The following is a 25,880-nucleotide window of genomic DNA, read 5'->3' as shown; positions in this document are numbered from 1 at the left end:
TAGAAAACCGACATTAGTTTATTTTTAGATTGCTTCACAGCAGTCATTTCAGTTCAAGTCCCTACGTCACTGATGTTTTTCCAATCACGTGCCTATTGATTCCTAACTCTCAAGTCAAGGAAAGATAGTAAATAGATCACCTTTTAAAATGAGTAAATGAAATAGAGTATGCATACTTGTTGCATTCAGAGATGGGGAGAACTATTTTAGTCACATTCCTTTCACTGCAAAAACAAACAAACAAACAAAGTCAGAGATTACCTCTAGTGCCTAAGAACTTTTGGTCAAATGACTTATATCACAGAATTTAAAGACTCATAAAAATAAATATGTCTCACTCAAACAATTACTAAGTATCATTTAGAATTACAGAAAAAATGTTATGTCTATTTTCTTAGTTCCAAAGTCATTCAATGCCTGTTGGATCAATAACAAGTCTAATAACAATATTCTAACTTTATCAAAGTGTGGGATGAGAACTATGGAGAAAATAAATTGCTGCTGTCTAAAAATGCTGTAGGCCAGAATCTACTGCCTTTTCCCTCCCCTGACTCTTCTCCATCCCCTGATAGTACATTGTGTGTGTGCGTGTGTGTGTGTGCACTTGGATGTGTCTGACTCTGCAACCCCATGGACTGTAGCCCAGCAGGCTCCTCTGTGCATGGGATTTCTCAGGCAAGAATACTGGAGAGGGTTGCCATTTCCTACTCCAGGGGATCTTTCTGACCCAAGGATCGAACCCACATCTCTTGGGTCTCCTGCCTTGGCCGGCAGATTCTTTACCACTGTGCCACCTGGGATGCCCAGTATTACATTAGGAAACATTTAGTACTATATAAAAAAAAAAATGGAGTAAAGTGTTGTCTTGCAGAAAGAAAGCAGAAAACTGTCGTTAAAGCCTAATTTTCATGGTGGTTTACTCTTGTCAATATCAGAGGTTATCTCTCCTATAAAAAGTTCATGAAGGCTTGGTTAGCTCTCAAGGAGTATAAACATTGATTTTGATAAAGTTGATCTCTGGAGAGCTTTAAAAAGTATTTCATATGCACATTTTCCTTAATGAACCCAGATTTAAACAAGCAACAAACAAAAAAAACAAGTACACCAAATTTTGAAACTGGTGTAAGGAGGGTAAAGTGAAAGTCACTCAGTTGTATCTGACTCTTTGTGACCCCATGGACTATCCATGGAATTCTCCCGGCCAGAATACTAGAGTGGGTAGGGTAGCCTTTCCCTTCTCCAGGGGATCTTCCCAACTCAGGGATAGAACCCAGGTCTCCTGCATTGCAGGCATTTTCTTTGCCAGCTGAGCCATAAGGGAAGCCCAAGAATACTGGAGTGAGTAGCTTATCCCTTCTCCAGTGTATCTTCCCAACCCAGGAATCAAACCAGGGTCTCCTGCATTGCATGTGGATTCTTTACCAACTGAGATATCAGGGAAGCCCTAACACCAAATTTTGAAACTGCTGTGTAATGGTGAAGAGATGAACTGTATCCAGGACTTAGAGGTAATCATTTGGTTTTTAACTTGATGCTAAAATCAATTATGGGTAAAACAGAATTTTTAAAGACAGTTCAGTTATATCACTCAGTCGTGTCCAGCTCTTTGCAACCCCATGGACTGTGGCACGCCAGGCTTCCCTGTCCATCATCAACTCCCAGAGCTTGCTCAAACTCATGTCCATCAAGTCGGTGATGCCATCCAACCATCTCATCCTCTTTCTTCCCCTTCTCCTCCTGCCTTCAATCTTTCCCAGCATTAGGGTCTTTTCCAATGAGTCGGCTCTTCGCATCAGGTGGCCAAAGTATTGGAGTTTCAGCTTCAGCATCAGTCTTTCCAATGAATATTCAGCACTGATTTCCTTTAGGATTGACTGGTTTGATCTCCTTGCAGTCCAAGGGACTCTCAAGAGTCTTCTCTAATACCACCATTCAAAAGCATCAATTCTTCAGCACTCAGCCTTCTTTACAGCCCAACTCTCACATCCATACATGACTGCTAGAAAAACCATGGCTTTGGCTAGATGGACCTTTGTTGGCAAATAATGTCTTTACTTTTTAATATACTGTCTAGGCTTGTCATAGTTTTTCTTCCGAGAAGCAAGTGCTTGTCTTTTAATTTCATAGCTGCAGTCACTATCTGCAGTGATTATGGAGCCCAAGAAAATAACGTTTGTCACTATTTCCATTGTTTCCCCATCTTTTTGCCATGAAGTGATGGGATGGGATGCCATGATTTTAATTTTTTGAAAGTTTTAAGCCACATGAACAGTCATATCAATATAATAGGGTTATATTTCCTCTGCTGTTTTTTACAGGGTCATTGTCATCTGATACTTAAGAGATAATAATGAATCCCTATTTGTACACAGAAGAAAAAAAAAGATTTTTCCTAAACAGTTGCATAAGGGCTCCCTTGCATCTATTTTGAATATGCTCAATCCACTTGTCCACAGCAGATTCAAAAGATATGCTAAAAATTCTTTTTGGATGTACACAAATCCTGATTTAAACTTACTGGAAAAGTCAGCACAGTACTCACCGTACTCTTTGTGGTAAGAAAGAAAAAAAAAAGTTGCTTCGTATCATAGCTATTGGGGATAATGCATTTTGTTTGTTTTAGAAGTGAGGTAGTTGACAAACAATAACTTATAATCAATATGATTACATGATTTACATGGTCTTGGTTGAGATCTGGACTTTAAGTCCTCCCCAGGTAATTCTAATCATTCCCAGGGTTGAGGATCAGTGGGTTAAACCAATGAAGTTTCCTGGAGGCCTATTGATGGCCTTCATTTCTTTCCCAGATGAGAAGGCAGAAAGCAATGATTCTCTTAAACACAAGGAAGTGTAAGAAGTCTTGACCTTTTAATCACCTGGGGAGCTTTACAAATACCATTGCCTGGGCCACTGGGTACAGAACCACAAGCATACAAATATAGGAATGAAAGATTCATATTACTACAGACTTAAACCTCAATGTACCCTAATTTATACTTTAAATCATCTTAACAGTAGTATTAAATTGAATCATATAAAAATGCATACAAATGTGCATAAAAATGGTCAGACATCAATCTAATACTATTAAAAATACTCATGTTCTAAGTGATTGCAGTTTATCAGTAGCAATGCTAAGAAAAGCTGCTCTAAAACAATTTATTAGTTTGTAAAATGAGAGACTGTCTTAGGTGAGGATTGAGAGGGTAACAGGTAGGAAAGCCAGGGGTCTCCAAATGGAGGAAATAGGCTGCAAGTGTCTCTTAAAATTCTGTGTTGCTATGACACCTGGTTCCACCTGAACTGAATGTTTCTCAAGCCTTGAGCTAACAAATGCGTTTTTCTTATGCTCTGTTAATGAAACTAAGTATTGGAATTTGCCTTTCTTTGGAATATGCTTTGGAATTTACCTTTCTTCAAAATGGTTCCACCTAAGACTAACTTTTGGCTGGTAATAGTTCAACAAACCAGTATTCATATTAATTGTTTTATGGCTGGGAAATGATACACTTTGTGCCATCCTATCTCAAAAATGCATATTGTGGGAGAGGGACCTGGTGAAACTCTGTCAACCTTGAGGTGTCTCTCTTATCTGATTAATAACTTTCTAACAGACATAAAATGGCTTGTTAAAACTAGCGGTGGGGGGCACTCTCCATCCCCCTTCTGATGTCTATGTCAGAAGCGTTCTCTGTTCCTTTTTATACTTTAATAAAACTCTGCTACACCAAAGCTCTTGAGTGATCAAGTCTGGTCCCTGGTCCTGAAGCTAAATCTTCTTCTTCAGATATCAAGAATCTGACACCATTCACCATAAGCTATTAGGATGATGAAGAAGTTAATAATGATGATTTTGATGATAATGATGATAGTTAATATCTATGGCCAAGTGTTAGTCAGTGTGTTAAATATGTATATTGTTGCATTAGTCATCATTGAAGACCTTATAATAGGTACCAAGATGACTCCCTTTTTATAGGTGAGGGAACTGAGTTTGGGGAAATTAAATGGTTTCATCAAGGTTACGGTGATATTCCATGGTAGTGCTAAGTCTTTAATTAACACTTACCCCTCAATCAGCAGGCACCAACTCAACCTGGAGAGAAACTCTATGAATATAATCTACGTGGCAAAGCCACCAGAAGAAATTCTAACCATATTACACCCAAGAGAAATTACACAGGAGAGAAATGCAGTGAATGTAAAGAATATGGGAAAGTGTATAGTTATCCTTCATTGCTTAGGATCCATGTGTGATAGATCTCAGCTGGTAAGAAGTCCTATTTTAATTTTGTGTGTGTGTGGTGGTGGGGAGGCAGAGCTCAGCTGGGGAAGAGAAGTGGGTTGTCAGCCCCCGATCGTGAAATTGCAGTCCTGGAAAGTACCTGCTCGGTGGCTGTGAGAGACTGAGTGTCCCAGGGTGGGCTCAGTGTGGGAGTCTCCCCTGAGAACTCTTCCCAGCTGTGCGTCATGAAGCATCAGCCTGAAAGGCAGAGGCAGGCAGTAGGGGATCCCAGAACACTGTCCTGATGAAGGGATGTTTTTTTCACATCCTCTGCACTCCCCAGGCTTCCCTGGTGGTTCAGTGGTAAGGAATCTGCCTGCTAGAGCAGAGGACACAGGTTCAATCCTTGGGTCAGGAAGCCCCCTGGAGAAGGAGACGGCAACCCACACCTGCATTCTTTCCTGGAGAAACCCCACGGACAGAGGAGCCTGGAAGGCTACAGTCCATGGGGTCACGAAAGAGTCAGACACGATTTCGTGACTAAACCTCTGCATTCCTCTTGCTGGGCCCCATGCTGGTGAGTAACTTCATATCTGAATTTGCAAAGATCACATTGTAGAAGATGCACTAGTTTTTCTTTACCTAAGGTCAAAAATAGATGTCATTATCATTATTATTTTCAAATGTCAGAATTAGGAAGGCCTGGAAGATATGATCTAACACTACCTACAGGCATAGAGTTTTATGTTTTATTTTGAAAGAACCCAGGTTGAGAACAAAAGGTAAAATTCTATATCAGTTTCCTGAATAGTTGGTGTAGGGAAATGAAATAATATTGCTTGAAGCAAAACTGTTGCTTCTTGTTATACTTAAATAAGAATTTTATTTTTTAAGAATTAGAAGTTTGAGATTTCTTAGGTGCTGAGTAAGTCAGAAGAGGATTTTCTAGTTTTTAGGGAAATTTTAAGCAACTCAGGCATAAATCAAAAGACAAAATTTGTTGGTTACCTAGTTTGAAAAATGAATTTTGCATAAAATTGTTTAATGTCACAGACAAATCCACAGAAGTTTAATTCATAACAGCTGAAATTAGCATTCTTTTGGATGTTATTCAAACTAAAAGTGTGATGATGGTGTGGGGATAGGGGGATGATGTAGATTTAATGGCTCAGCAGCTCTGCCAGGGCAGAGAACATCTCTGTTTTGCTCACAGTTGCATCTTCAGTGCCTAGCAAAGTGCTGGGCATATAGTCAGTGCTCACTGAATATTTACTGAATGAATGAAATAAACCAACCACAGGAATGTCAGGGTTTTGCCTGAACCATAGACATGATGGCAGCCAAGGATTTGAATGTCTTGAGGATTATCTTTCTTAGCATTTCTATTATCTGCCTCTTTGTGTCTTGCCTTATTCTTTCAGTCCAGGTCATCCTTGTGACTGGAAACTTGATCATATGGAACACATGTGTCCACATCTTACATATTTTGCATTAAAAATGTCTCTACTTTTAGAATTCAAACTCTAAGGAGAAAGTTTCTGATTAACTCAGGTGGAATTCAGCACTTACTATTAGAACAGTCACAGCAGTTGGAATTATGTAAGAGCATGAAAGCCTCAGCCTCTGCATGGTTGGAATGAGGAAATGGGCTTTTGCCAGTTTTCTACTCTGCAAACTTCATCATCTTTGAATGATGAAGATGATTCTTCATCTTCAAACTACTGGGTCATGAAAAGAAAAAGGAGATATAGTCCCTGTTTCTAAGGTATATATTCTTTATGATGATTCAAGATGACAAGATCTGAAGGACAGGAGCCTTCAGATGTGCAGAAGACACTAAAGTGAGTGCAGGTTATTATGATGGAAATGTACAAGATAGAAAATTATAGGAGAACAATTGAGAAGTAATGAGAATAACTTTCCCGATTATGCCTAGAGAAGAGAAATGTGATTTCAGCAACATTTGTCACTTCAGTGTTTTTGTTGAGCAACTACCATGCGGCAGTTATTGCAAATGGATCATGTTTAGATCAGTATGATCTGTGAGTTTTTCCCCAAACAAGCTGGAATCCACTTGTGTGAAACTGACTCATAGGAAACCAACCATATGATACCAACAAGGAGAAACCACAAAATCTACTTAAAGAATTATATAGAGCTCCTTCAGACAATGTTTATCAAGTTAACAACAATAAGGTTGACACTAGGAATTCTTCTCTTCATTTTCACCAACAATCCCTTACCCTCACCCAACCAATGATGTAGCTATTAATATATGTATGTTGAATGTACAGTAGACAATAACAAAGTTGCTAATCTCTTTTGCTTTTTGAACTTTTTCATAAGCCTAAACTTCTAAGGACTATTTCTTTCTCTTTACTCCTTTTTCCTCTTTTTCTTTCTTTTCTCTCTCTTACATACACACTCCCTTCTGATGTGCTTCTGATATACCCACTTAAAGAGGCTAAATGATCCCTGAAAACCTATTGTTACCTATAATTTCTACATACCTTTCAAGTCACCAGTGTAAAGCACGCCTTGGATTTTTAAGCCATACTGTTGCAACTTGCTTGGTTTAAGGAGAGGTCAGAATGAGAGATAAATTTTAGCCCAGTTCCACAACTATCCATGTGGAGCTTCAGTGTGAAATTATGCTTTTATTAACTAGATCCTGTTTGAGCAACTTCCTAAATATTATATAAATTCAAAGCATTCTATTGCACATACATCAAGTGAATGAATGCCAAAGAATGTCTCATTTTTCCTCATTTTCAACTCTCATTTTTCTTCTATTTTTGAACAGCTTAGGTTGGGAATCTCTTCAGGCTTGCTTTCTGCAAATCGCTGGGTACAAAACATTATTGCAGATGTGGAAAAAATGTGCAGAGAACCTGTGCTTCTGATAATGCCTGACATGAAGAAATGCATCTGAAGGTTAGTCCTTGAATACATTTTAATCTTTCACTTAGGTCAGCCAGTGTTTGCCAAGTATGTGCTATGTGCTAGAAGCATCTCTGGACATTGAGGGTACAAAGATGAATAAGACATGGGTGCTGTACTTGATTGATAAACATCAGAGGTAAATTTTCATTAGAGAATTCACGTGAGCAAGTTAGGGTATAGTTGACATAAAACATTATATTAATTCCAGGTGTACAACATAATGATTTGAAATTTGTGTATGCTGCAAAAGGATCATCATAATAACTCTAGTTAATATCCAGTTATCTTAATTATTAAGCCAGCAGGCAATGAAGCTGGTTCTACTGCACAAGTTTCCCCAGTTTGTTCTCTGTTGGTCAAAAAGAAGTCACCTGAGTGGGTCTTTCCTTTACGAAGGGTAATAAGGTGATGCCGAGGGGGCTACCTTGTTTCAGGTGTCATGTGCTATTGGTCTAGGATTGGGCTCCACGAGCTTCAGGTGCCAACTGAGTAATTGGATACTGACTAAACTAAGCAGGATAACAGAGAGGGGGCAGGGAACTCTCTTTGCCTTTGAAGTTCTGACTCAAATACTGTGCTAAACCACCCTTTAGAGCTGATGAAAGTCCTCTTGACCTTCGCGTCCTATCTTCTGAGAATGAGCATCTTCAGAGAAACCACCATCTCCTTGTGGTAGAATTGCCTAAGGCCTTGCCAACAGGCAGCTAACTGGGAATCAGGGGAGATCCAGAAGCCGGCTTTTTCCCTGTATGTCCTCCTGCAGGCCTTTATCCAGACCCTGTCTGTGAAGTGAAGCAGCTTTCTAGTTATAGTAACATTTTTAGGCACTAGTTTTCCTGAGCTTGACCTGAGCTTAAGAACTATATCAGAATGGGATGGGTTGCTTGGAAGGAGGTTAATATGGTTCCCTCGTTGAAGTGGTTGGGGTTTGTTACAGAAGAAATTTCTGTATGGAGTGAGTGGATAAAGGTCACTCTTTCTAACTCAGCAAATCTATTGAGATTATTATTCAGGTGGTAAAAGCAGATAATGCCCATCCCTTGAAGGGATGTTTTAACTTTTGTTTTAACTAGGCTTGTATCTGTCTAGTATTTTTATAACTGACCTAAAAGAGGTTTATCAACAGAAGGGAAAATTCAAGGAGAGGACCAGTATAATGTTTGAATTTTTCTTATACCCCCCTCACTGCAACAATGATCTAATCACTTATTTTATATCTTCTTAACTGTTGCTTCCCTAAATGTTATTTACATGTAACTGGTTAGAATTACAGACTTGGTTTCAACAAAGGGAAAATAGAGGTTTTGGAAATAGTTTCCTGTTTCTGTTACAAATATAAACTGTTAAAAATTGTAAGCTGCTAAGCAGTGCTGAATTTTGCTGTTTTGCTGAAAATGTGATCAAACAGGGAAAAGATGCCTTATTCATCACGTTTCTTTCTTTATGTTCTCTTGGGGTTGCCAGCTTAGCAGATTATCTGAATCTTAATTATGTTAGGAACTAAGTACAAACAAATCCTCTGGTTTCCTCAGGTGATTTTTAAAGAATAAATAACTATGAGTTACTACCCAAAATCAAAAGGGAAAATAATTGAAAATTAACCAGAAGAGGGACAGAGATGATGTTTCATTTAGTCATCTTAAGAGACCTACTTAACCAAAGCACTTATGTAACACATTTCAATGATATTAAGCATTATATAATTAAAATGTACAGAAGCTGCTCAGGTGAAGAACTATGAATTTGTATGCAGACTATTATAAAAAAAAAACTGTTGTTCTTCCATATTTTTACTTATAGTCAATATAATACTCAGATGGCTTCAACTTTTCCCATCTTGGTGATAAAGTAACTGAGGTCTAAAGAGGTAAGAAGCCTAAATTTTCATAGCTGGAGCCAGAAGCTAACCCTAGGTCTGCCTTCACTACAAACTCATGCTTTTGGTGGGATGATATGAAAGAATAGCATTGAAACATGTATATCACCATATGTAGAAGAGATGACCAGTACAAGTTCGATGCATGAAGCACAGCACTCAAAGACCATGCTCTGGAACAACCCAGAGGGGTGGGGTGGGGTGGGAGGGGGGTTCATGATGTGGGGACACGTGCACCCATGGCTGATACATGTCAATGTATGGCAAAAAGTACCATAGTATTGTAAAATAATTATCCTCCAATTAAAATAATTTTAAAAAACCCCGGTTTTGGGGTAGGCATGGTTTCCATTATATCAAATGCATGCTGTGATTTTCTAAGAATTGTACAGGCTTCCTGAGAAGTCTCTTGAGAATCTGATTATGTGTTATGGTGAAATGATGGGAGAGACAGAAGAGCGCTAGTAGGAAGTTTGGTTCTATTCAATGGGAAGTGTATGTGGGACAGTGTAATATTTACAGCTTTTTTCCCTACTCCTGCCTCTTAAAAACATCATCAAATTTTAAAGACAAAAGTATCTCAAACAAAACTAAGTATAAAGGTTCATTTTATGGTGTTAAAATCGTATTCAAACATTTTATGATGTTTTGTTCATTGCAGTTTATTCTGATGAATGTTTCTTTCCAATCTGGTTTTTTAGCTGTCTTGTGAGTAAGAGCACTTGGTATTTTGTGTTGCAAGTTGTACACTCATCCCAGTGATGGTGGTGGTCATGGTCATGTTGAGCTGTGTGTGTGTGTGTGTGTGTATGTGTGTGTGTGTTGGCTCACACACACATACAGAAATGCAGGTTCTGTATTCTGTAAAACAAGGTTACTGCGTTTCTCCTGAAACATAAAGTCTTGGGACCACATAAGTAGAGTTTATGACTACAGTATAATGTAAGAGGTATTGAAAAGAAAATGTGTGGAAGAGAATATTTTCCTTTTAAATATTAAATTTATATTAGACAACAGTGCTTAATGAATATTTGTTTGTTAATATTTTTCCTATACCAACAGTTGTGGGTGGCTGTGGGCCAAAAAGACCAGCACAGTGGAATACACTAAGTTGAATATTGGTGATTCAAAAGCCAAGGTAGGTATAGAAAGAGGACTACATACCCAGGAGCAGAACTAATCTTGGGGTTAGTTCCAAGTTTCTGACAAAAAGCCAGAAGCCGGGGGATCTTGACACTTGAACAATCATGAATTTGATTTCTATCTCATGAAGACCTTACTGTGAGACTCATAAAGAAAAGAGTACAGTAAAGACAGTAAAAATAGTTCATGGCACTCACATCTTTAATACTTCACCACATTTCGACTGAGCTCTGCTTCCACGATGCACCTCTGGTCTAGTGGGAACCAATCCTAAATTGAGCCTGGCCTGGAGATCTGTTAGTGCTAAGATTAAACTTTATGCTAATTGAACAGGAAAGGAACAGGAAAGATTTTTCTTATCAGAGTCATTGCTGGAACCTATAGATCTGATACAGTGTTTCAGAATCTTTTCAGAAGCATTACCCTTTGAAAGTGCAAATATGGCCCTTAGACTGGCTTTTCTGAGTCCTCAACATTTTTATGAGGAAGGTTTTCCTTTTCTCAAATCTTGTGTCCCCAAAGAGTGTGGGTAGTGGATGCAGAAGATGAAGATAGAAAGGATTGTTATCTGGGCGTTAGGTTACCTGTCCCATGGTTGGGTCCCCCTCCTTGCTTTCAAGCCTTAGGAATGGATTTGGAAACTGGTTAGGAAAACGAAAACAAGTAGGTAGGGGTTTGAGGTCTACAGCCAGGTTCCAAGCAATGGTTTGTCATTATTAAATTCAACCACTGACATGAATTGATGAATCCCTGGGTAGCCACTGAATCACAGGACATAAATGTAGGATACAAGCTAGAAGTCAGTCTTTGTGGACACTATCCAGGGTACATTTCTAGGCTCATGAGAAATTAAGCACTTGTTTCCTAACACTTAATTAATTTCTAAAGGTCAAATTTAGAAAGTAAAGCTTGATTTTGAATTCTGGTAAATAGGCTCAACTTAGGTGCAAATTTAAAATGAATTTACTTTTCTTTAATCATTGCCCTCAACTCTGATTTTAGCTTTTCTTGTGAGTAGCATCTTAAATGATGTTTTGGGCAGGATCTGATATCTTCCAGCAGTTTCTAGCTTAAAAAAATCCATACGGGTTAAAATTCTAACCTTCTATATAACTTCAGTTTTGTATTTCTTACCACCTGGAGTGGCAAGCATTGTGTTACCTTTGATACTCTTTGTCATTGTCCTCCTTCTCTTTGTAGTTCCCCTTACATTCCTATTAATTAATACTGGTAAGCCAGGAGGAGAAAGGTACTCCTATCTCTTCCTTAACTGACCTCCATGTGGTTTATTCATTATTACTACTGGTCTGGACAACACTACCTAGCCACCGATGACCTCCAAGTGACAGGTGTCCATAGGCTGGCTGTCTGGAAATGCACATGTGTTTGGGATGATCTTTTGTGGCAGGGCCCTTTTATGTGGGACTGAAGTGTCTTCTTATCACACAGGTGCCCTTGAAGAAAACCTGGCTCTGGTTTAGGATGAATCTCTGTGACCTTCCCTGGCAGCTAGCCTTCGTTGGTCTGGTACAGCTTAAGTCTAACTTCTCTCTCTGTCTACATGACCCTGAAAAAACACACTTTCTACTACTTCAAGTGGAGGATGTTCAGGCCCTTCCTGGTTTCCTCCTCTCTTTATCCTGCTTTCTCTTGCTAGTTTCCCACCTCCCTGGTTCTAGAGGCATGGAATGGGGGAGATCTCTACAGCTGCTGTATAAGCAGACATCCTTGGGGGAATGAGATCATGTTTTCTTAAGTAAAAGTTGCTCAGCATTGTCCAACTCTTTGCAACCCCATGGACTATACAGTCCATGGAGTTCTCCAGGCCAGAATACTGGAGTGGGTACCTTTTTCCCTTCTCCAGGGGATCCTCCCAAACCAGGAATTGAACCCAGGTCACCCGTGTTGCAGGCAGATTCTTTACCAGCTGAGCCACAAGGGAAGCCTGTTCTTTTCTTAAATTGCTGAATGAGACCCTGGGAGCCTCCCTCTTCACTTGGGGAATGTCTACATTCCACATAGGTTTCTGGTCTATTCTCTAGGTCAGTAACTCAGGACTCCCACAGTTACTTTTGTCCCATTTATAAGTGAAAAGGAGAGTTGGAGCTGGGGATTGGGATGAGGCTGAATTGATGACTTGAGAGTGTTAGGACAGGTTTGTCTGCTTCCTAGTAAATTCTGACACTTGTTTCTGGATTCTTGATCTTGGCCATCCTGTTTAAAATGTGGCATGGTCTATGCCTCTTGATTTTCAGCTTTGGGTCTTAGGTGCTGATTCAGGAGCAACAGAAAATATCCCACTCAGCTTTCTGTTATACTATCTTTTCTTTCTGCACAATTTTGCCTATCAGTGTGTTTTTTCAGAACTTACCCTATCTCCAAGTAGAGAATAAAAGGACACAACTGAAGCACATTTATTAATAGAGGATCATATAACTTAAATCCAAAAGGCAATACTTTTAAGGGTAAAAGAGCTTCTCTAGTCAAACAAGGATGCTAGGATAATGCCTGTTCATATCATTTGTCCCTGGAAAATTGGGATCTGTGTTCACAGTAGCTACTGGCTCCTTGAATGTGTCAGTTCTTCATGGAATGCCTGTATGTGGTTGTGCTGAAGTGAGGATGAGGGGTACCAGGTGTGTCCTGGTCTCCAGAAGGAGGCAGACTGTGCAGTTGTTAATGGCTGCTGAAGGTCATGCTCTCTGGAGTACCTAAGTCTCCACAGGAGGTTAATAATACAGAGGATAAAGTTATATAATTATAGCATACATCACTTCTGTAAACTTAGTTCCTCAAATACTTTTGATACACTTTTGGGGCCAAACTCTTTGGATCATAAAGGTGGATTGATTATACATGGACCCTATTGTAAGGAGTTTATGATCCAATGTTGGAGAAGGATGAACAAATACCTACATCACAGTAGGATGGTAGTATCTTACAAAAAGTAACACGGCAGAGTTTCTGTCTCAAAAAAGTAGAAGGCAAGCTATTTTAAAAGGGTACTTTTGTGGTATCTTATAATTTGGTGATTTATTTCAGAGCTTAAGCTGGAATTGTAAGACAATGGGGTGATGTTTCACAAACTGCACTAATATGAAAGTTTATATTTTGAATCATTTGTGTAAACAAGGATCAGTAATCTTGTTTGGTGGCTGCACGACTTTGAGGAGATACCCATGTCCAAGGGCAAAGGAGAAGCCCCAGAAAGATGGTAGGAGGGGTGAAATTGCATTTAGAATCAAACCCCATACCTGCCAGAGACTCTCAGAGGGCTCAAACATACGTTGTGTACACCAGGACCCAGAGACCACATACAGACTGAGACAGAACTGTGTTTGAGTGTCTCCTGAGGAGGTACCCTGGAGAAGGAAATGGCAGCCCACTCCAGAATTCTTACCTGGAAAATCCCATGGATGGCAGAGCCTGGCAGGCTACTGTCCATGGGGTTGCAAAGAGTCGGACACAACTGAGTAACTTCACTTCACTGAGGAGGTATGGGTCAGCAGTGGACTGCTGCAGGGGCAGGGGCCCTGGGTGCAGTAGACCTGGGTATGGCATAAGCCCTCTGGGAGGAGGTCACCATTAATCCCACCATAGAACCACGAGAACTTACATTAGACTGGGGAAACAGACTCTTGGAGGGCACAAATAAAACCTTCTGTGCACCGGGACACAGGAGAAAGGAGCAGTGAGCCCACAAGAGACTGACCCAGACTTGGCCGTGAATGTCCAGCAGTCTCTGGTGGAGGTGTGGTTGGCATTGGCCAGCTGCAGGGTTGGGGACATTGAGTGTAGCAGTGTGTGCATGGGATCTTCTGAAGGAGGTCACCATTATCTTCATTACCTCCACCATAGTTTGGCCTCAGGTCAAATAGCAGGGAGGGAACACAGCCCCGCCCACTGACAGAAAATTGGATTAAAGATTTACTAAGAATAGCCCTGCCCATCAGAACAAGAATCAGATTCCACCTCAGTCAGTCTCTCCCATCAGGAAGCTTCCATAAGCCTCTAATCCTTCTCCATCAGAGGGCAGACAGACTGAAAACAGCATCACAGAAAACTAACCAGTCAGATCACATGGACCAGAGCCTTGTTTAACACAGTGAAACTATGAGTCATGCTGTGTAGGGCCACCCAAAATGATTGGTTATGGTGGAGACTTCTGACAAAACATGGTCTACTGGAGAAGGGAATGGCAAACCACTTCAGTATTCCTGCCTAGGGAACCCCATGAGCAGTATGAAAAGGCAAAAAGATAGGACGCTGAAAGATGAACTCCCTAGTTCAGTAGGTGCCCAATATGCTACTGCAGATGAGTGGAGAAATAATTCCAGAAAGATTGAGAGACAGAGCCAAAGCAAAAACAACACCCAGTTGTGGATATGACTGGTGATGGATGTAAAGTCTGATGCTATAAAGAGCAATATTGCATAGAAACCTGGAATGTTAGGCCCATGAATCCAGGCAAATTGGAAGTGGTCAAACAGGAGATGGCAAGAGTGAACGCTGACATTTTAGGAATCAGTGAACTAAAATGGGCTGAAATGGGTAAATTTAACTCAGATGACCATTATATCTACTACTGTGGGAAAGAATCCCTTAGAAGAAATGGAGTAGCCATCATAGTAAAAAAAAAGAGTCTGAAATGCAGTGCTTGGATGCAATCTCAAAAATGACAGAATGATCTCTAAACAAGACCAGGAGCTGACTGTGGCTCAGATCATCAACTCATTGCCAAATTCAGACTAAAATAGAAGAAAGTAGGGAAAACCACTAGAACATTCAGGTATGACTTAAATCAAATCCCTTACGATTATACAGTGGAAGTGACAAGTAGATTCAAGGGATTAGATCTGATAGACAGAGTGCCTGAAGAACTATGGACGGAGGTTTGGGACATTGTACAGGAGGCAGTGATCAAGACCATTCCCAAGAAAAAGAAATACAAAAAGGCAAAATGGTTGCCTGGGGAGGCCTTATAAATAGCTGTGAAAAGAAGAGAAGCAAAAGACAAAGGAGAAAAAGAAAGATATACCAATTTGAATGCAGAGTTCCAAAGAATAGCAAGGAGAGATAAGAAAGCCTTCCTCAGTGATCAAAGCAAAGAAATAGAGGAAAACAACAGAATGGGAAAGACTAGACATCACTTCAAGAAAATTAGAGATACCAAGTGAACATTTCATGCAAAGATGGGCACAATAAACGACAAAAATGGCATGGACCTAACAGAAGCAGAAGATATTAAGAAGAGGTGGCAAGAATATGCAGAAGAACTATAGAAAAAAGATTTTCACGATCCAGATAATCACAATGGTGTGATCACTCACTTAGAGCCAGACATCCTGCAATGTGAAGTCAAGTGGGCCTTAGGAAGCATCACCACGAACAAAGCTAGTGTAGGTGATGGAATTCCAGTTGAGCTATTTCAAATCCTGAAAGATGATGCTGTGAAAGTGCTGCACTCAATATGCCAGAAAATTTGGAGAACTCAGCAGTGGCCACAGGACTGGACAAGGTGTTTTCATTCCAACCCCAAAGAAAGGCAATGGCAAAGAATGCTTAAACTACTGCACAATTGCACTCATCTCACACACTAGTAAAGTAATGCTCAAAATTCTCCAAGCCAGGCTTCAGCAATACGCGAACTGTGAACTTCCAGACATTCAAGCTGGATTTAGAAAAGGCAGAGATCAAATTTCCAACACCTGCTGGATCATCAAAAAAGCAAGAAATTTCCAAAAAACATCTACTTCTGCTTTATAGACTATGCCAAAGCCTTTGACTGTGTGGATCACAATAAACTATGGAAAATTCTTCAAGAGATGGGAATACCAGACTACCTGACCTACCTCTTGAGAAACCTGTATGCAGGTCAGGAAGCAACAGTTAGAACTGGACATGGAACAACAGACTGATTCCAAATAGGAAAAGGAGTACGTTAAGGCTGTATATTGTCACCCTGCTTATTTAACTTATATGCGAGTACATCATGAGAAATGCTGGGTTGGAAGAAGCACAAGCTGGAGTCAATACTCCCAGGAGAAATATCAATAACCTCAGATATGCAGATGACACCACCCTTATGTCAGAACATGAAGAAGAACTAAAGAACTTCTTGATGAAAGTGAAAGAGGAGAATGAAAAAGGTGGCTTAAAACTCAACATTCAAAAAACTAAGGTCATGGCATCTGGTCCCATCACTTCATGGCAAATAGATGGGGAAACAGGGGAAACAGTGACAGCCTTTATATTTTTGGGCTCCGAAATCACTGCAGATGGTGACTGCAGCCATGAAATTAAAAGATGCTTGTTCCTTGCAAGGAAAGTTATGACCAACCTAGAGAGCATATTAAAAAGCAGAGACATCACTTTGCCAACAAAGGTCCATCTGGTGAAAGCTATGGTTTTTCCAGTAGTCATGTATGGATGTGAGAATTGGACTATAAAGAAAGCTGAGCGCCAAAGCATTGATGCTTTTGAACTATGGTGTTGAAGAAGACTCTTCAGAGTCCCTTGGACATCAAGGAGATCCTACCAGTCCATCCTATAGGAAATCAGTCCTGAATATTCATTGGAAAGACTGATAAAACTGAAACTCCAATACTTCGGCCACCTGATGTGAAGAACTGACTTATTGGAAAAGACCCTGATAATGGGAAAGATTGAAGGCAGGAGGAGAAGGGGATAACAGAGGTTGAGACGTTTGGATGGCATCATCGACTCAGTGGTCATGAGTTTGAGTAAATTCCAGGAGTTAGTGATGGACAGGGAAGCCTGGTGTGCTACAGTCCATTGGGTCGCAAAGAGTCGGACATGACTCAGTGACTGAACTGAACTGAACTGAATCTTGTTTGGAGCCATCTTTGTGTGTCATAATAGTAAATTTGAATAATGCATAAAGATTAATCCTGGAGAGAAAAATGAATTCAAAAGAGATACAATGTAACATTGTTCAGTTAATCAACATGTGAAATAATTCTCTGATTGTCCCACAGCATTAAATTTTTTTTATAAAACCTTTCTTTAATCTGAACTCAGTAACTTATAAAGCATCAGGAAATGTGTTCTATAGTAAGTTCATTTAAAAAAAATCAAAATCCAAAATACAACCATACCTTAATAAATAAGGTTCATTAGAAACTTTGAAAAAATTTCAAGCTGGTTTTTTTTCTTTTTAAAGTTGAAGTATACTTGATTAATGGTGCTTTCCTGATGGCACTGGTGGTAGAGTCCACCTGCCAATGCAGGAGACCTAAGAGATGCAGGTTTGATCCCTGGGTCGTGAAGATACCCTGGAACAGGAAATGGCACTCTGTGCCAATATTTATAGTGTTTAAAAAAATTTTAAAGGAACCTTCATACTGTTCTTCATAGTGGCTACACCAATCTCCATTCCCACCAACAGTGTAGGAGGTTTCCTTTTTCTCCACATACTCTCCAGCATTTATTATTTGTAGACTTTCTGATGATAGACTAGTTTTCTTAGTTGGTTAATGCTCAAGAACATTTTGGTCAAGACAGAGAGATTAATTCTTAAATACAATCTTTGTTGCCTAAACAGGGCAAGCAACAGCTATACCCAAATGTTAGACTTGGAAGTAAACGTTTTTTGGCTGTTATGGAAAATGGATGAGAAACTAGAAATCAGTAATTGCTATGAACTAGTCAGTGAGTCATTTTCAAATACATAGAGCAAATGTGCTCTGTTTCACAGTAAATGTAATTGAGCAGTAATGTCTGTATATATAAATATTATTTTAATCTAGTTATGCATATAAATATTTTCTTTCTTCCTTTATATTAGAAAATAGAATTTCCAGTTGCATAGTATTCTATAGTCTTCTGATCAATATTTTGTGTACCTAATTTACTTAAATAGGTAGTGAGGTAGAAGGGACTTGAAGATAATTTCTAGCCTAGTTTCTTCCAGTATATAATAATATGCTGGACATGCAGGTATAAGGCACTTTACCTTTCTGTCACTCACTTTTCAAGACCAAATACGCTTTTCTTAGTTGAAAACTCTTTGCTTTGAAAAGCATTTCACAACCATTTTCCCATTTTATTGATTTAAATATCTCTAGACAAAGACATAATGTTATTTTTTGCTGTTGTTTTTTCCCCAGTGGGAAATTGAAGTAGAGGGGTTAAGGTGTTGCTGTAAGCTACCCAGTTATAAACTGCGAGAGCCTGGAAAGTGGGTCTTGTGGTTCCCATGCATTTTTGCATTCCTATGTCACCATAGCACTTCCAATCCATGGAGACCAGGAAAGAGGAATTATTGAAGAAATCTCTATGATAAACAGTCATATTTTATATCATACAATAAATAGTTTATGGGTTGTTTTAATATACACTAAGGCATCTAGTCGGAGAAGGTAATGGCACCCCACTCCAGTACTCTTGCCTGGAAAATCCCATGGACGGAGGAGCCTGGTGGGCTGCAGTCCATGGGGTTGCTAAGAGTTGGACACGACTGAGTGACTTCACTTTCACTTTTTACTCTCATGCGTTGGAGAAGGAAATGGCAACCCACTCCAGTGTTCTTGCTGGAGAATCCCAGGGACAGAGGAGCCTAGTGGGCTGCCGTCTCTGGGGTCGCACAGAGTCGGACACAACTGACGCGACTTAGCAGCAGCAGCAGCAAGGCATCTAGTTATTTTAATAACCTTATAGGCAGAGATGATAAACATTGTTTTATAGATAAGGAAATTAAATTCATAGAACTGAAGTGACTTGTACAAATTGGCACAGAGAGCGAGTGATAAAAAGGGAACTTAAATTCTATGTTTTTAATTCCTGGACTGTTATAAATCAGTTGTCTCTTAGATCAGTTGTCTTCTTGGATCTCAACTTACTCTTAGAAATGGGCTACTTGGTGATGCTAACTTTAGCATGGTGGACAGAGAAACACAATTCACAATTCTGATTCTTATTATTTTCACCCACTAGAACTTTTTATCTTCTTTCATTAAATTTAGTACCTGTTACTAAAACTATGGACTAGAAAATTTTTTTTGTTTTAAATTTAAATGATAGAACTCCTTGGACCCTGAATTTTAGTCTGTTCAGGAAGCCTAAACCTGAGAAAACAGGCCCCGAAGAACTAGGTCTTGTTTAGTTGACACACTTTCACTGACCCTTAGCTCAAATTGTTGCTTTCCACAGGTGCATATGTTTACAGCATGCCGTAGGATTTTCTATTTCTTGGTCCTCATATTTTCAATGGCATAAAACATCTCTTGAACAAAGATTATAAGGTGTCAGAGTCCATCACAGTGTGTTTCAGAGATAAAATATGCAGAGCCACCTCCTCATGCCAGGCACTATAATAAGAATTTGGGTGGAAATACAAAAGAGCATTGGGGTTTCCCTGGTGGCTCAGCTGGTAAAGAATCCACATGCAATGTGGGAGACCAGGGTTCGATCCCTGGGTTGGGAAGATCCCCTGGAGAAGGGAACAGCTACCCAGTCCAGTATTCTGGCCTGGAGAATTCCATGGACTATATAGTCCATTGGGTTGCAAATAGTCAGACATGATTGAGTGACTTTTACTTCACAGAAGAATAAGACAAAGTCTCTCTTTGGGCCTACGCAGTGAGAGAGAGACGTGTGAACACGGTTATCTTACTCTGCAAGTGATGGAGTGGAGCTGCATATGAAGAGCCAAGGGAGGAGGAGAAAATGATATGAGCAGGCCATGGGAAGTTAGTAGAAACTGGATAAGCAGACAAAGGGAGACAACATTAAGACAACCCGAAATCTTTTCTAAGAAAAATTATACAATATCAGTATAGCTGTGGAATAATTGTATATCTGAAATTCAAAAATAGTAATTGTTGAAAAAAGCATTAAATTCAATATGTGCACTGCAGTTTTCCTATATATTAATTTGGTATAAGCTATTTTAATTGCAGAAGTTACATCTTCATGCTATAAACATGTTTACATTTCAGGAGAATATAAAGAGACGATGTGCCTCTGCCTTACCTAACACCTCTTTCCATGGACTGTTCTGAATCTTTCTGAACTTGTTTTTAATATACATTCAAATGGCTATATTCTTACCCTAATTATCTTTAAAAACATTCATAGGAAAATTAGTTTCATGTTAGGAAGTTTCTGAAGAGGTCTCCTAATATTTACCAGCTATAAGTTCAAAGACTGACATCGGGAATCATTTAGTTCAACCTTGTCACTTTGTCGTGTCAGACACTGAGACCCTGAGGGATTAAATGTTGCTGTGGGTCATCCATGCAGTTAATGACAACACTCCCTGTCTCCTGTCCACCAGGACCATGATTTGATGGTCCTCTTCACTTCATGGACTCAGGCTATCTCAACCAACCATCCAAACAAAAAAATAAAATAAAACACCCTATGTTTCAGGGTATTATTAAGATTTTTTTAAACATGCAGATAATGAAAGCAAGGTGCTGGTGTTCTTGAATTCATGCCTGTTCCCTAAATTCTGTTTCTTTTCTTTTTTTCCCTGAAACTATCTTGTGGAAACAGACCAAAAAGTCTCTCTGAAATGTAGTGGTTTCTATAAATGTTCCTATTTTTAAGATATATTAAAATAATGAAACCATTCACCAAATTGATAACTGATTATTCCCAATAAAAATGGGGATAGAGGTAGCAAGTGTGTATATTGAATGATTAGGGCATTGATGACTCAGGAAAACTGATCATTGGAATCCCTGGAATGAATGCTGCTCAGGGTATCTCCTCAGATTTACCTATCATTAGAGTAATATGGCCAAGAAGCAATTTATTCTGCATTAATTATGTATTAACTTTGAAAAGCAAGTAATTCTTCTTAAAATGGCCTTCTCAAGTGAAGACAAGTTTGTAGTTGCAAGAACATCACTAGCAAATTTTTTTTCCCTTTAGGAAAAACTATTTTTAGGAAAAATAAGATTTGCATGTATTGAAGTTAACTGTAATCTCTTAAACATCTGTCCTGCTTCAGGGGCAAATAGCAAAGCTAAATTCCTTATTTTTGTGTGGCTTTTATAAAAACCCCACAGAACCCAGAGTAATAGATTTTTTTAACTGAAAGGAAAACAATTATTGTGAGTGTAAAATACCAAGGTGGGTTGTGAAAATTGGAAAAATGGCCCTACCTTGAGCACTAACCTGTGTCTCTGGCTTAATCCCATTTTTGAGATGTGACATTCTCTCCCAAGGTCATGATGACTCATTCCAATTCTTGACTAACAAGAATAAACTTATTCTCACAATGGTGATCATGACCTTTGCAGCAAGCGAAGCCTCATCTTTGCTGTTTATTCCCTTTAAAAGCCCATGTGTATTCATTGATCAGAAAGTAAATCTGTAATCCTGTGGGTCCCAAGGAGTGCCCACACCATATAACAATTAAACAAGGAAAGCCCTTTAAAGAATGGCAGAGGTCCAAGGTACCGCCAAATATAAATGGTCATTTCTTTCACAAGTACTTTATGTATTTGGTGTAGCATTTCTGCATAGACTGGATTATGGAAACCTGTATAGAAATGCTTCTGCTGTATATTTATAGTTTACATTTTTGAACTATCAATGAAGAATACTGATTTGCTTTAAAGGTCCTACAGTAATGCCCAAATGACCCCAAACTAGGATTTCATATGATTTTCTTGTTGTAAATTTTCAGTTTGACATACTGACTTTTTTTGACTCTGAGTTGTCTTATATTGTCTGAATTTTTTCTTATTTCAATGAAATGTATACAATTTATAAATTTGGATTGTCTTCTGTGTCGAAGTGCCTTAAGTGCAAGCTTTCTTTAAAAAAAAAAAACAAAAACAAACCTACCAGCCCGTGAAAGATTTATCATTCTGAGAAGTGTCAAAAAAGATGTATTTGGTGGCCATGAGCCCGGGGAAGTACAGCATTTTGCCTGTGTAATATCTCATGCTTCATTTTTATTACAGTGACTTGCCTGTAGCATGGTTTCATTTCAGTGTATCCTGTTTCTTTCAGAACTCCCACCCATGCTAATTGTCATGGCTAATTAGTCTTACAGCAAAAAGCAGACAAACCAACAGAGGATAGGCTCTTTCAAAGAACAGCTTTGTAAAGGTACATTTTCCTGCACAGCAGTGTGGCTGACGAGTAAAACAATCTGACAAACACTGACTGCTTAGTCTGAAAGTGTCATATATCTTGACATTAACCTGTATATCATACATTTTGTATGTCAGGATAGGCTTTTATTCACCATTTAAATTGTTAGGAAATACACATATCAGATGAGTTGTTCAAAATAACTCTCCCTTTAATGAGAAATAAGTGATTTGATTAATGAGTTATTTAATAAGTAAGGGTTGACGTACATAAAATTTGCAGGCCAAGTTCCTCTGCCAAAGAGGCCTTTTTAGGATAGACAAGGATCTCTTACCTTTACCCTCTAAGATGAAGGGAGAAAAATCTCTGAATCGTAAATTCCATGTAGGCATGCTTAGAGACATTGGGATGAAAACCTTGTAAACTGGATTCGGCTGGTATTGTGTTGACACTCAGCCACTGCATGTGTGTGAAAGCGTCAGTCATCCAAGATACATTTACAAGGGAAAGTTAATAGGAAATCTCCCAAACCTGTGAACTCCCAGAACCAGGGAGTACAAACCGAAAGAGCACCAGAGCAGTGGTCTGGGTTGCAAGTGCTCTCGGGGCACAGCTCCTGCTATTGCAGGTATTACCTTGTTACCACCACTTACTCTACTGGGTGCCAGCTCTATGTCAGGCACTGTAAGTATAGCATCCCTTTACATCCTAAATGAGTTCATTTTGAAAAAGAAAAAAACTGAGCCTCAGAAAGATTGTAACACTCTTATGGCCACAAACCTAGGAAGGAAGCAAAAAACCAGAGTGTCTCTGTCTCATCAGATAGTGAATATCACAGCCTTATTTAGTTGGAGGAAGGGAAAAGGGACATTTGAAAGAGAGATGTTTTTTTCCCATAGCAAAAACTTGGAAACCTTTTACTGTTTCCGGAAATGGTTTTCCTCCAGAGCAAACCTGTTAACCATTTCTATTTCAAAAGCCATGATGCATCTGACTCACTTTAATGAAAGAAACATAATAGGAAGAGGGTTTTCTTCTTTGAAACTCAGGTATTTTAATAGCTGAGTTTCCTAAAAGTGATCGCTATGTTATTCTAAAAAAAGAATGAGTCATGTAAACAGTGCATTTCCTGAGAAAGGTCATTATCAACAGAGTACAAGATCATGTGTAATATGTCTATAGGTGACTTTTTTGTGTTTAGCTGAAAAAGGCTTCTGGCAAAGACAAAAGATATCTGAAGTGACATATTCCTAAATCTGTTCTGAGAACTGCCACGTGAAACTCTGTTGTGGAAACTTGGTTTCTTAGCAAGGGTCTAATACTTTGGCTACCTCATGCGAAAAGTTGACTCATTGGAAAAGACCCTCATGCTGGGAGGGACTGGCGGCAGGAGGAGAAGGGGACAACAGAGGATGAGATGGCTGGATGGCATCACTGACTCGATGGACATGAGTTTGAATGAACTCTGGGAGTTGGTGATGGACAGGGAAGCCTGGCGTGCTGCGATTCATGGGGTCACAAAGAGTCGGACACGACTGAGCGACTGAACTGAACTGAATGTGGTTTAGTGCCAGGCACATTTGGAATAGATTTGCTTTGTGGCAGTTTCAGACAAGGGGCCCTTGGGGTTCTGTTTCTTTAGGCTAATGGTCTTGACCACAAGGTGTTCCCTTTTGGCTTAATGTGCGAACCTGGCAGGCTTCCCATGAGGACCAACCGTTTTACACAGACAGCATTTTCTGCTCAGTGCTTCTGCCTACAGTGTAACCTTCCTATGAGTCTTTAACAAGGTGCCTTTCTCCTTCAGCCAGATGAAACATCCCAGTGGAAGAGAATTAAGCAGGAGTAGAACATCACACCCTGAAGAAAGGCAGGGCAACCTACTCCAGTATTCTTGCCTAGAGAATCCCATGTATAGAGGAGCCTGGCAGGCTACAGTCCATAGGGTTGCAGAGTCAGACACAACTGAAGCGACTTAACACACAGGCATGCACGCAGAACATCACAAAGAATTCTGGGAGCTCTAGGGGATATTCAGTGTTCTCATCAGGGTAAAAAAGAAAGTGCTGGGGGAGGAATATGCCAGTTTATTAAAAAGACTCAGAAGCTTTAGGAGCTTTAGGATATGATTAAGTATCAATTTAGTATGAGAATAATTTACTTCCTGTGGAATATGACACATATAGAAGTTCAAGATTTTACTTGCATGGCACTAGAGGAATGATGTGGAGTGGTCAGAAGGATCACTCCTGCCCATACTTACCGCCCCAACCACCAATTGTCTACTCAGCCATAAATTCCTTAGAATTGGGGGCAAATCTTATTCTCAGATGTAGCTATCCATTTTTTTTTTTTTTTTTAACACCGTGCCTGGAACATACTGGGGACTTAAGAACTGTTTGTTGAAAGAATAATAGAATCCTAGTTTAGAATTCAAACCATTGAATGATAAAGACACAATGTTTCCACTTAGGAACTGCTTAATCTCTTAGTATCTTATAGATAAACATTCCGTTCAGTTCAGTCGCTTAGTCATGTCTGACTCTTTGTGACCCCATGGACTGCAGCATGCCAGGCTTCCCTGTCCATCACCAACTCCTGGAGTTTATTCAAACTCATGTCCATTGAGTCAGTGATGCCATTTAACCATCTCACCCTCTGTCGTCTCCTTCTCCTCCTGCCCCCAATCCCTCCCAGCATCAAGGTCTTTTCCAATGAGTCAGTTCTTTTCATCAGGTAGGGCCAAAGTATTGGAGTTCCAGCTTCAGCATCAGTCCTTCCAATAAATATTCAGGATTGATTTCCTTTAGGATAGACTGGTTGGATCTCCTGCTGTCCAAGGGACTCTCAAGAGTCTTCTCCAAACACCACAGTGCAAAAGCATCAATTCTTCCATGCTCAGGTTTCTTCACAGTCCAACTCTCACATCCATCCATGACTACTGGAAGCACCATAGCTTTGACAAGATGGACCTTTGTTGGCAAAGTAATGTCTCTGCTTTTTAATGTGCTGTCTAGGTTGGTCATAACTTTTCTTCCAAGGAGCAAGCGTCTTTTAATTTCATGGCTGCAGGCCCCATCTACGGTGATTTTGGAGCCCCCAAACATAAAGTCTGTCTCTGTTTCCATAGTTTCCCCATCTATTTGCCACGAAGTGATGGGACCAGATGCCATGATCTTAGTTTTCTGAATGTTGATTTTTAAGCCAATTTTTTCACTCTCCTCTTTCACTTTCATCAAGAAGCTCATTAGTTCTTCTCTTTCTGCCATAATGGTGGTGTCATCTGCATATCTGAGGTTATTGGTATTTCTCCTGGCAATCTTGATTCCAGCTTGTGCTTCATCTAGCCCAGCGTTTCTCATGATGTACTCTGCATATAAGTTAAATAAGCAGGGTGACAGCGTATAGCCTTGACATATTCCTTTCCTCATTTGGAACCAGTCTGTTGTTCCATGTCCAGTTCTAACTGTTGCTTCTTGACCTGCATATAGATTTCTCAAGAGGGAGGTCAGGTGGTCTGGTATTCCCATGTCTTTCAGAATTTTCCACAGTTTGCTGTGATCCACAGAGTTAATGGCTTTGGCATAGTCAATAAAGCAGAAGTAGATGTTTTTCTGGAAC

The 25,880-nt window shown here is 39.6% G+C and overlaps 1 long non-coding RNA gene across 1 annotated transcript; it reads left to right on the top strand.

The window, feature by feature from the left end:
• Positions 1-1,597: 1,597 nt before the first annotated feature.
• Positions 1,598-9,210, top strand: LOC139185751 (uncharacterized). The gene is made up of 3 exons (XR_011569224.1): positions 1,598-4,270; positions 4,569-4,802; positions 7,029-9,210. It is a non-coding gene; the product is annotated as an uncharacterized lncRNA (long non-coding RNA).
• Positions 9,211-25,880: the final 16,670 nt, after the last annotated feature.

The sequence above is a fragment of the Bos indicus genome, chromosome 11, assembly GCF_029378745.1.
Source record: "Bos indicus isolate NIAB-ARS_2022 breed Sahiwal x Tharparkar chromosome 11, NIAB-ARS_B.indTharparkar_mat_pri_1.0, whole genome shotgun sequence".
NCBI classification, from domain to species: Eukaryota; Metazoa; Chordata; class Mammalia; order Artiodactyla; family Bovidae; genus Bos; species Bos indicus.
The sequence above is the reverse complement of the archived record's forward strand: the minus strand, read 5'-3'. Positions and strand labels throughout refer to the sequence as shown.